The sequence below is a fragment of the Camelus bactrianus genome, chromosome 11 (genome assembly GCF_048773025.1).
Source record: "Camelus bactrianus isolate YW-2024 breed Bactrian camel chromosome 11, ASM4877302v1, whole genome shotgun sequence".
Lineage (NCBI taxonomy): Eukaryota > Metazoa > Chordata > Mammalia > Artiodactyla > Camelidae > Camelus > Camelus bactrianus.
The window spans coordinates 66,765,816-66,778,664 of NC_133549.1; the positions used below are offsets into that span (position 1 = coordinate 66,765,816).

The 12,849-nt window shown below is 38.5% G+C and overlaps 1 protein-coding gene, 1 long non-coding RNA gene and 1 pseudogene across 4 annotated transcripts in view; 2 read left to right on the top strand and 1 right to left on the bottom strand.

Moving 5' to 3' along the window:
* Positions 1-12,849, top strand: part of SGPL1 (sphingosine-1-phosphate lyase 1) — a 53,929-nt gene that overhangs the window by 10,117 nt on the left and 30,963 nt on the right. The gene's annotated exons all lie outside the window — the stretch shown is intronic.
* On the bottom strand, positions 8,989-12,700 carry LOC141579152 (uncharacterized). Its single transcript, XR_012510292.1, has 2 exons — positions 11,577-12,700; positions 8,989-10,347 (listed from the first exon to the last, which is right to left on the bottom strand). It is a non-coding gene; the product is annotated as an uncharacterized LOC141579152 (long non-coding RNA).
* On the top strand, positions 10,516-11,582 carry LOC105066377 (ubiquitin-conjugating enzyme E2 R1 pseudogene; annotated as a pseudogene).

Sequence of the window (12,849 nt, forward strand, 5' to 3'; positions counted from 1 at the left end):
ATAAATGAAATCATATAATATGTGGTTTCTTTATGACTGGCTTTTTTCACTTAGCATAATATTTTCAAGGTTCATCCATGTTGTAGGATGGATCAGAACTTCATTCCCTTTTATTACAGTCATGAGGCTTTCCCTAGAGAATTTTGAGTAATGGATATATCCAGTAATGTTTGCTTTATATGTAATAGGATAGTTGTCATATTAGGGCTACTTCTGTGATTCATGTTAGAGAAGGGGTTATTAAAACCAAGGAATATGGACACTAGTGACTGGCCCTCAGGATGTCCTGAACCCTTTGTAATTATTTGCAAGATTTTGTATTCCCAGTTATTTTTTTGGTTGGGGGGAGTTTAGGGGACTGAGAACAGTGAGCTTTTGTTAAAAGATAACATTTATAGGTCAGGAATATTAAAATAAATATGCAAATAGAGGCAAAACTAGTTTCTTCCACAGTGGAATGGGAGGGCATTTGAACCTTTACGGGGTGTGGCAAATTTTACATGTTGCTAGATTAAGATCAGTTTGCATTGCTATCAATTATCTACAACATCCAGAATTGTAAAATAACTTCCAAATAATCAGAATCAGAAAACCCAGAAGAATGTTCTAGACAGTGTGTAATTTTCCATCGAAAGTGCACATTTTCTCTTACGCCTTCAACAGATTAACAGAAAAGTCTCAAAGTCTTCCAACTGTTAATTTTAAATTTAGAGTCTTAGTTCAGTTTTAAAAAGTAGCTCCTTTGTGACTAGATTTTGAAGGCAGACTTTCCAAAGATGTTTGTATCAGTTGAAGGTCAGTCAGAGACTCAGGGGTAGGTGTCTCATTGATTGGTTTAAGTGGGATTACATGTTAGAAATCTCCAGAGAATTAGCCTTTGCAGCTTACGTAGGGTAGCCTTTTGGGCATATATTCAGTATTTCTCATCTTTAATAGTAGCATGACTATTGAAGGGAGGGGATTTCTATAACTAGTTGTAATTTGAAAAGTCTATCTTAACTCAGTGACAAAGGTAGATAGATAATCCTATTAATAAAATAAGTAAGCAGTCTGACTGCATCCTCAGTTGTGGTATTCTCAGGGAAGTCGGGACTTCTTTATGTGTGAAGAATGTGGGATTATTTCTACTAGGCCTTGCTTATTATCCAAGGAGTTCTCATTTTCAGTCTTCAGAGGATAATGACTTTTGTACTTTGAAAGGTAACTTCTGTAAGTTATTTAAGCTACTTACTGTAACAGACTCTGGGAGTTCGTAGCAAGTTTGGCAACAGTACATGTTCAAGTTTGCAGGGTACTTTCCACGCACATCTTCCCTACTTCCCTTAGGCTGAGAATGTATTTACCAAGAAAAGCCATAATTGCCTGTACGTCTACATCGCACAGCCCCTTCCTCTGCGTGTTAAAATTGGTTTTACGCATTTCGGCATCTGCTAGTTTAAGCTCCCTGTAGTGCCTTTCTTGATACAATTCAGAAGAGAGGTGTTCAGAGTTTTTAGCTGATAGAATTCGCACCTGTCTTTACTTGATGCCTGGTCCTGACCATGAATAAATAAATAAAAACTTTTCGATGACCATTTGGCAGTCTCTGGGGCTGTCAGCTTTTATGAGCCCAGGAGCTTGGATTTTCCGCGAGTGCACTCCTACTGACTTGAGAACATTGCACATCTGCCTCCTTTCTGAGGCCAGGATTGTGTCTCAGTGATGGTGAGGTGCTTTGCCCAAATATTCCAGTGCCAAATGTAGAGCAGTTAAGCTTCTTAAGTGCTTGTGGACTCGTACTAAGCGTGTTTATCTGACTCTCGAGGCATGATTGGAAGGGAAAACATGGACAGTTAAGCTTTTTGAGATGAATTTCTCAGATTCTGGATCTCTTGACTCACATGGTAGAATTTGGGGGAAGTATATGGTTTGCTTTTTACCTCCTAAGCAATGATGACTCAGTTCCTTTAAACATTTTTTTTTTTTTTTTGTCACAGTCACTACTGGTTGGTTGGTATGACTGGTTTATTGCTCAATTCTTACTTCTTTAATGGCCCACGAGAGTTTTCCCTTTGGGCTTGTGATCTGTTTTTGCTCATAAACTTTAATGCCATTTGAGGCTCTAAAGACAATAGTGTTTTCTCACCTGTTTACTTTGCTCTTTGAAGTTCCCCAGAATATAATATGAAAGAGAATCAGATTCAGTTAAAAACTCTTTTGTTCTGTTTTTAGGGCAGAAGTAGAGGAAGAATAAGTACTTAACTCTTTGGCTTGCTTTCTTCCGAGTTTTAACTTCACCCTTACCTGAGTCTCAATCTTCTGAGTACCATTTGATCTTCAGACATTAAGGCAGTGGGCAAACTGGGTAAAACAGGTTTTTCTTTTTCTCAACAGTCCATTCCTGCTTTAAAGCTCAGATTTCTGGCTCTTCTGGAAAAACTGTTGATTGTTGAATTGTGCAGTTGTATTAGAGGTGAGGGAAGTAGAAGGAAGAATAAAACAATACAAATCTTTTCATCTCTGCAGCATTACAGGGTGGAAGATTTTGATTTTCATTAGTATCTGGCCAAAGAATAAATATTAGTCAGGAGCCATGAGTTGATCTTGTGGATTGATGTGGCTGGGCCCTGACTTTAACACTTCCAGGATAGCTTGGTGGATGTTTTCTTTACCCCCATCTAGTAATATGTTAACTCAGTTATTGGATAATTCTTTTATAAAAGGAGAAGATGGGGAGAGAATGGGGCATTTATAGTATAGAGAAAGGGTTCATAACCAAGGATGTCTGTCACAGTCACCTGGGGGAGATTTTCCAAAATACGTATTTCTGGGCTCCACTCTGTATTTATTGAACATCTGGGGGTGGGGTGTTCTGGAAAAGCGCCTTGGATGATTTTGATGTGTTCTGCTGGATAGCCCCCACTAAATAATGGAGAAAGGATTGTTAGTGTTTGTATTAGCTCCAAAGGAAGAAGCACCATCCAGTGTGCGTCTGGAAGTGTCTTCATTCAGTGTATTCTCTTTTAGAATGCTTCTTCTGGTATAAGACATTTAATAGGGAAAAAATATCACTGCCTAATTGGCAGTTGGTTAAGTACAGTATTAGTTCTCAAAGAAATTTTTTTGAGGAAAAAGCTGTGTGGATAATGCCACTATGGGAAGTCTGCTTATGGAATCTTGTTCTCTTGAAGTGATTTAGGGACTGAAAGAGTTTAATGTCATGGGGGAGAGCTGTGGCTAGTACTGATAGGAAAGTAACTTGTGATTGAAGAATTCTGAATCTCCTGGACTTAGGTCCTCCAACACGTCATAATCCTGTCCTCATAAAAAATGTTGAGAATAAATCATAACTATAAAAAGCACTGAAATTGTGTTGAGTGGAAATAACCTTAGTGTTAACTCCCTTCACTGCACTGCATAGCCACATTCTAAATTTAAGGAAGACAGGAGTGAAATCACTTGAAGTCACTGGTTTTAAACCTAAAGGTCATGATCCATTTAGAGGGATGCAGAATCAATTCAGTGGGTCAAGCATTTAAACAAAGAAGAGAGAAATAGGAAAGAAACGTAACTGTAGTATCACAGGTAATAAGGTGTTAGGTATTATTTTGGAAATTTTTGTTTTGGTTTCATATCTTTCTGTTGCTATGTGTACTAGTTTGTGTTATAAAATACATTTCTGTGGGACTGGATTGGAAAAGCTTGAAACTCATTGGTTTAAAAAGTAGCATGCCCCATATTTACAAAATTAGTAGACTGCTACTATCATGTTCATGGAAGTATCTTGCTCCCTTGAAGTGATTTTGGGGGTGAAAGAGTTCAGTATGAGAATAGTAGGTTACCAAACTCCCATACATTCTAGCAGCTGCCTTTTGTCTAATAATGATTAGGATTATATTACTATTAGGATTTTGATGTCCTTTAGGCATCAGCTAAAACTTAAATCTTTATTTTTTATTTATTTTTTCATGGATTCTTTTTAAAAAATATTTTTATTGAAGTATATTCAGTTTACAATGTTGTATCAGTTTACGGTGTACAGCACAATGCTTCAGTCATATAGGAACAGATGTTCATTTTCATGTTCTTTTTCATCGTAAGTTATTACAAGATACTGAATATTATTCCCTGTGCTATATGGTATAAACTTGTCATTTATCCTCTATATATATATTAGTTGGTGTCTGCAAGTAACTTCCAATTTATCCCTTTCCCCCTCTCCCCTCCCCTGTAACCATAAGTTTGTTTTCTATGTCTGTGGGTCTGTTTCTGTTTTGCAGATAAGTCTGTCTTCTTCTTTTTTTTTTTAGATTCCACATATAAGTAATACCATATGGTATTTTCCTTCCTCTTTTTGGCTTACTTAGAATGACATTCTCCAGGTCCATCCACGTTGCTGCAAATGGCATTATTTTATTTTTTATGGCTGAGTAGTGTTCCATTGTATAAATATACCACAGCTTCTTTATCCAGTCATCTGTCAGTGGACATTTAGATTGCTTCCATGTCTTGGCTATTGTATATAGTGCTGCTATAAACATTGGGGTGCATGTATTTTTTTGAATTAGAGTTCCCTCCAGATACATACCCAGAAGTGGGATTGCTGGATCATATGGTAAATCTGTTTTTAGTTTTTTAAGGAATCTCCATACTGTTTTCCATAATGGCTGCACCAAACTACATTCCCACCAGCAGTGTAGGAGGGTTCCCTTTTCTCCACAGCCTCTCCAGCGTTTTTCGTTCATGGACTTTTGAATGATGGCCATTCTGACCGGTGGGAGGTGATACCTCATTATCGTTTTGATTTGCATTTTTCTGATAATTAGTGATATTGAGCATTTTTTCATGTGCCTATTGGCCATTTGTATGTCTTCATTGGAGAATTGTTTGTTTAGGTCTTCTGCCCATTTTTGGATTGGATTTTTGTTGTTGTAAGTTGTATGGGCTGTTTATATATTCTGGAAATTAAGCCCTTGTCAGTTTCATCTTTTGCAAATGTTTTCTCCCATTCTGTAGGTTGTCTTTTTGTTTTGCTTATGGTTTCCTTTGCTGTGCAAAAGCTTATAAGTTTAATTAGGTCCCCTTTGTTTTATTTTTTGCTTTTATTTCTGTTGTTTGGGTAGATTGCCCTAGAACATGCTGAGATTTATGTTGGATAATGTTTTGCCTGTGTTTTCTTCTGAAGGTTTATAGTGTCTTATCTTATGTTTCAGTCTTTAAGCCATTTTGAGTTTATTTTTGTGTATGGTGTGAGGGAGTATTCTAATTTTATTGATTTCTGTGCAGCTGTCCAGTTTTCCCAACACTATTTGTTGAAGAGACTTTGTTTACTCCATTGTATGTTCTTTCCTCCTTTGGTAGAGCTTAATTGACCAAAATTTTGTGAAACACCAATCTTTAGATTGGAAATGGGATGAATAAAATGAAAAAGGCTGATTAGTTTACTCATCCTTATTTGACAGTAGCTTCTTAACGTTAATATTTTGAATCTTCATACTAAAGTTTATCTTTTTTTCCTTTAACATTATAATTGTGAAAGATTTATGGGATTCTTTGCTACCATTTTACATACATTTCATTGGGTGAAGTATTTTGTTTTTTTCCTCTAGAGGAATATATTTCCAATTTTATAACTAAGTGTGAAGGAAAGAGTGCTTTACTTGTGGAAGTTTTATTGAAGCTGTTAAGCAAGGTTTGGAGATTAAACACCCACAGACACCCACACACACCCACAGACACACATATACACAGACATTATTTTGTGACTATTCTATGTCCCTTTTAGATAAAGAAATGAAAGCACAGATTGGTGAAATAATTTTCCTGGAATTGTGCAATAAGCTAGTGGCCTTCATAGATGACCATTTATAGTTCTTGTATTTCCAGAGACACAATGTGTAGATTAAGTTGAAATAAACAAAAGCCTAAGTGTTGTAATTATAAATACATATGCAGGTGTATAGAGACAAAAAAATGTATTTCTGTAAGTAAAAAAGATGTGGTGGGAAATTGTAATTATATTAAGCTCTTACGCTATCTCTATCTAGATGTTTATCTGTAGTCATGACCTAGCTGTACAATTTTAGTTTGTTGTATGTTACCATATATCCAAGGTATATTTGGCCAGGAACATAAATTGTGAAAAGAAAACTCTTGGGATGGCACTGAATTGTAATGTGTTAAGTGATCCTCTGCCCGTAAACACTGAGAATGAAGAATTGAGAGAGTGCTGAATACTGTCGGGAGGCCTGGGTTCCTATTCTCTACTCTGACACAAGCCCATCTGGATGAGCTCAGACACACCTTTCCACTTTGGGGCCTCTGTAAAATGAAAATGTGGGCTTGATCTCTGAAGGTCTCTTCAGCATTTAGATTGTATGCCTCCCCAGGGCTGGAATATTGCATCAGAACCCAGCCTGGGGTTGGTGCTATTTGCGAGGCCCCCAAGGAACTGCCTCATCCTGTTTTCCAAGGAGATAGCATACATTACCCCACAGAGCCCTCCAGTGCGGTGAGCTGCCAGTGTTGTGAGGTGCTTCTTCACTGGGGACTAGCCTGGGTTGTTTGTAGTAACCTAGAAGGATCTTGGAATGAGGCCGGGAGATGTAATTTCTGTGACCAACAAGTTGCCTATTCAGAGAACTTGCTAGAACCCATCTAAGTACAGTATCATTCTGTCATTGAAATAAGAGAATGTAGGAGGAGAACCTCTTAAGGAGATCAAGGACTTTGAGTTCAAGGACTCCGATTATCTTCTTACAGCAATTGCAAAGAAGATACGCTTTTGCTGAAAATAATTTTGTAAATGTTAGCAAAGAATGCCTTCATATTTTAATAGGCTTTATAAAATTAAAGTAGTTTGCATTTGTTGATTCTTTGCTCTTTCTCTAATACGAGTTATGTTACTTTTTTGCTCAGTCAGTGCTGTGAAGAGTTGATAATATCTGCAGTCATCTTTTGATATTGGTAATCTCTATTTTCTGGGTGAGTTAGAACTAGAATCACCAGAGGAAAAGCTGATCTGAATGATTGTTCTTCCATCATCCCATTCATACACAGTAACCATTTGGTTTGATCCCAGCTTTAACACTAGAAGATTCTTTATAATGATGGAAATTATGACATACCTTTGATGATGATAGACTCCTCTGCTCTTTCCCGGGTCTTAACCAACACTGCCACTGCTCTGCAGGACTGAGACTGTTCATAGCAACAGTGGGCTCTAAGGAATGGCCACCAAGAACTGTGAGAGGGTTGCAGATAAGCTGCGTTTCCATGGCTAGCCCTCTGGGGAACCCAGTACTTGCCTAATGCCAATTATCTTATGCCACAGCCTAATTGCTAAGGGTATAAATGTTTTCAACAAACATTATTACTATTTTTTTAATTGAAGTACAGTTAATTATAGTGTGTCAATTTCTGGTGTACAGCACAATGTCCCAGTCATGTATATGCATACATATATTTGTTTTCATATTTTTTCATTAAAGGTTATTACAAGATATTAAACATAATTCCCTGTGCTATACAGAGGAAACTTTTTTTAAAGTCTATTTTTATATATAGTGTCTAACATTTGTAAATCTCAAACTCCCAAATTTAACTCTTCCACCCCCTTTCCCTGGTAAGATTGTTTGCTATGTCTATGAGTTTGTTTCTGTTTTGTAGATGAGTTCATAGTGTCCTTTTTTTTTTTAGATTCCACATATGAGTGATATCATATGGTATTTTTCTTTCTCCTTCTGGCTTTACTTAGAATGACCATCTCTACGTCTATCCATGTTGCTGCAAATGGCATTATTTTATTCTTTTTTTTATGACTGAGTAGTGTTCCATTGTATAAATACACCACGACTTCTTTATCCAGTCATCTGTCAGTGGACATTTAGATTGCTTCCATGTCTTGGCTATTGTATATAGTGCTGCTGTGAACATTGGGGTGCATGTATCTTTTTGAATTAGAGTTCCCTCCAGATACATACCCAGAAGTGGGATTGCTGGATCACATGGTAGATCTGTTTTTAGTTTTTTGAGGAATCTCCATACTGTTTTCCATAATGGCTGCACCAAACTACATTCCCACCAGCAGTGTAGGAGGGTTCCCTTTTCTCCACAGCCTCTCCAGCATTTATTGTTCATGGACTTTTGAATGATGGCCATTCTGACTGGTGGGAGGTGATACCTCATTGTAGTTTTGATTTGCATTTTTCTGATAATTAGTGATATTGAGCATTTTTTCATGTGCCTATTGGCCATTTGTATGTCTTCATTGGAGAATTGCTTGTTTAGGTCTTCTGCCCATTTTTGGATTGGGTTGTTTGTTTGTTTTTTTGTTGTTATTAAGTTATATGGGCTGTTTATATATTCTGGAAATTAAGCCCTTGTCAGTTTCATCTTTTGCAAATGTTTTCTCCCATTCTGTAGGTTGTCTTTTTGTTTTGCTTATGGTTTCTTTTGCTGTTCAAAAGCTTATAAGTTTAATTAGATCCCATTTGTTTATTTTTGCTCTTATTTCTGTTGCCTGGGTAGACTGCCCTTGGGGAACATTGCTAAGATTTATGTCAGAGAATGTTTTGTCTATGTTTTCTTCTAGGAGATTTATCATGTCTTGTCTCATATTTAAGTCTTTAAGCCATTTTGAGTTTATGTTTGTGTATGGAGTGAGGGAGTGTTCTAACTTCATTGATTTATATGCTGCTATCCAGTTTTCCCAATACCACTTGCTGAAGAGACTGTCTTTTTTCCATTGTGTATTCTTGCCTCCTTTGTCAAAGGTTAATTGACCACAGGTCTGTGGATTTATTTCTGGGCTCTATTCTGTTCCATTGATCCATATGTCTGTTTTTATGCCAGTACCATGCTGTTTTGATTACTGTAGCTCTGTAGTATTGTCTGAAGTCTGGGAGAGTTATTCCTCTAGTTTCATTCTTTGTCTTCAGTATTGCTTTGGCAATTCTGGGTCTTTTGTGATTCCATATAAATTTTAGGATGGTTTATTCTAGTTCTGTAAAAAAAAAAAAAAAGTCTTGGGTAATTAGATAGGGATTGCATTAAATCTGTGGATTGCCTTGGGCAGTATGACCATTTTAACAATACTGACTCTTCCAATACAAGAGCATGGGATAGCTTTTCATTTCTTTAAATCATCTTTAATTTCCTTAATCAATGTTTTGTACTTCTCCATGTATAAGTCTTTCACCTCCTTGGTCAGATTTATTCCTAAGTATTTTATTGTTTTGGATGTGATTTTAAAAGGGATTGTTTCTTTACTTTCTTTTCCTGCTAATTCATTGTTAGAGTAAAGAAATACAACTGATTTTTGTATGTTAATCTTGTATCCTGCTACCTTGCCAAATTCTTTTATCAGCCCTAGTAGTTTTTTGTGGAGCTTTTAGGGTTTTATATATATAGTATCTTGTCATCCCCATACAGTGACAATTTTACCTCTTCTCTTCCAATTGGATCCATTTTATTTCTTTTTATTGCCTGATTGCTGTGGCTAGGACTTACAAGACTATATTGAGAAGAAGTGGTGAGAGTGGGCATCCTTGTCTTGTTCCAGATTTTAGTGGGAAGGCTTTCAGTTTTTCACTGTTGAGTACTATTCTGGCTGTAGGTTTGTCATAAATAGCTTTTATGATGTTGAGATATGTTTCCTCTAAATCCACTTTGTTAAGAGTTTTTATCATAAATGGGTGAATTTTATCAAATGCTTTTTTTTGCATGTATTGAGATGATCATGTGGTTTTTGCCCTTTCTTTTGTGGATGTGGTGTATCACAGTGATTGATTTGCATATGTTGAACCATCCTTGTGTCCCTGGGATGAATCCAACTTAATCATGGTGTATGATATTTTTTATGTGCTGTTGGATTCTGTTTGCTAATATTTTGTTAAGGAGTTTTGCATCTATGTTCATCAGTGATTTTCTTTTTTGGTAGTGTCTTTGTCTGATTTTAGTATCAGGGTGATGATGGCTTCATAGAATGAGTTTGGGAGTACTCCCTCCTTTTCAGTCTTTTGGAAGAGTTTGAGAAGGACTGGTGTGAGTTCTTTGTATGTTTGGTAGAATTCCCCAGTGAGGCCATCTGGTCCTGGACTTTTGTTTGCAGGGAGGTATTTTATTGCTAATTCTATTTCATTTCTAATGATCGGTCTGTTCAAGTGGTCTATTTCTTCTTGATTCAGTCTTGGTGAACTGTATGTTTCCAGAAAGTTGTCCATTTCTTCTAGGTTGTCTAGTTTGTTTCCATAGAGTTGTTAATAGTATTCCCTTACAATATTTTGTATTTCTGTGGTATTGGTTGTAATTTCTCCATTTTCCTTTATTTTGTTTATTTGTGTTCTCTCTCTTTTCTTCTTGGTGAGCCTGGCCATCAACAAACATTATTTGAGAACCTGTCCTCCTTCTAAGCTTTTATGCTCCTACTAGAACATTGCATGTAGATATCCAACAGGAACATAACTCAAACCAATATTATCTTTTTCTCAAAATTTCCTCTACCGTCTGAGGCTACCCTTCTTCTTGTAGTCTGCCATGGTTAGTGGTGACACCACTTAATCTCTCAAACTTGAACTTGAAAATTTGGAATTATCTGTACTCTTCCCACGACATACTTTCTGTATGTAATAAGTTATTAAAACCCTGTTTGTTCCACCTCCAGAAATGTTTTTCAAATCTATACTGCCTTTTGGCCCTGAAATACCACTTAAAGTCAACCCCAGTTTATTTCTCCCCTGAACTATTTCAATAATCCTCTTAACTAAAATTTTTGTCTCAGGAGTGCCAGAGGGCCCCTGGCAGCGACCCTGGCCCCATCCCACACCCCAGGCCCGTCTGCCACTGCCATGGCCTCTGGTGCTCAGTTTGCAGAAGATGCTGCTGCTGGAGCTTAAGGGGCTGCAGGGGGAGCTAGTGGAGGGCTTCCGAGTGACCCTGGTGGATGAGTGTGACCTGTACAACTGGGAGGTTGCCATCTTCGGACCCCCAACACCTACTATGAGGGCGGCTGCTTCAAGGCACGCTGCAAATCCCCCAACAACTATCCTCACTCCCTGCGGGCCTTTTGGTTCCTGACTATGATGTTGCACCCCCACATCTACGAGACTGGGGACATGTGCATCTCCATCCCCCAACCACAGTGGATGACCTCCAGAGCGGGGAGCTGCCCTCAGAGAAGGGAACCCCACCGAGAACATCAGGACCATCCTCCTGGGCTCAGCGAACCCAACACCTTCTCACTGGCCAATGTGGACACCTCTGTGATGTACAGGAGGTGGAAAGAGAGCCAAGGCGACGGCCAGGGGTACAAGGTCATCATCTGGAAGCAGGTCCTGGGCTGAGGTGGACACAGAGGGGACGGCGAGAAGGTGCCCACCACGCCAGTTGGGTATGGCATGAGACCGAGGCCTGGGTGCCGGACGGGGCTCCGACCTGCTCTACGAGGACAGTGAGGCCGAGGCCGGTAGCTGCTTTGGGGATGACTGAGGCAACGAGGGGTCCCACACCGCATTCTCACGAATAAAGTTACAGATTTCACCTCAGCCGGCCCGACTGTGGGCTCCCGGGCACCCAGGTCACCGCCACTGCCCCCTCACCTCTGGGAGGGGTGCGCTCCCGCTGGCCGGCCTGGGTCTCCTCAGCTTCCAGGGGGCGCCGCCCGCTGGGGTGTCCTCGGGGCCGCGTGTGCTGCGCGCGGCTCGGGGGCCTGGGCCCCGCGGACCCCGTGCTGGAGCCAGAGACTTGCGGGCCCAGCTCACGAAGGGACAGGTTAGCTCGAGGTCACCTCTTCTCTGCTTTGGTTTGTTTGGAATCTAAATAAAGAGACATTATGAGAAAAAAAATTTTTTTTGTCTAATCTCTTCTATTCCTCTCTCATGACGTTATCTTAAAAAAAAATTACTCTCTTGATTAATAACCCTTGCCTTTTGTTTTCATGGTTCTCCAGTTTGCTTTTTTTTTTAACCTCAACATTGTATTCTGGACATTTTTCCATAGGGTTTACTTAAATCTGTCTTCTTTTAATGCTGCACAGTATGAGTACATAAGATGTAACTATTTCTCTATGAATGGACACTTATGTTATTTAAATTTCTTTTGCTATTACAAAAGGATACTGACGTGGATGTCCTTGAAGATGTCTTTTAAAAAATTTTATTAAACTTTTTTTTAAATTGAAGTATAGTTGATTTACAATGTTATATTAGTTTCTGGTGTACAGCAATAGTGATTCAGTTATACATATATATATTCTTTTTCGTTACAGGTTACTGCAAGCCATTGAATATAGTTCCTTGTGCTATACAGTAGGAGAACATGTCTTTTTGTACGTAGGTGCAAGTATGTAGATATCAGAAAGTAGAATTTCTGGGTCCAAATGAATATACACTTAAAATGTTAATAGACACTGACAAAACTTTACGAAAAGTGCCTGTGAATTTATACTTTCAGTCTCTATGCTTGTTTGGTTTTTTTTTCCAAGACCATTTTAAATCTGGACCTAATGTACTTCTCCTGGCCTCAGTTCTCTTGTAAATTGATGCGTTCACTCATTTACTTGGTCACTGCCAGCCACCACCCAAGCTTTTATTCAGTCAGATTGTTTGCCTGTTACCCTGCTGTATGCTGAGGATTTAGCACTGGATAAGACAGATACAGTCTCTGCCCTCTAGCCTCTTACTGCATGGAACTTTTTGCCATTCCCAGACCTTTTTTATGCATTTGCAGCTATTGTTCTCTCTTCCTGGTGTGACTTTTTTTTTTCCTTTTAACTTTTCTGCCTAGAGAATTTTCTTTGATCATTCTTAAACCCTTTTCACCAGCTTAGATTTTATCCTCTGTCATATGTTCCCCATCTCCCCTCACGTAGAG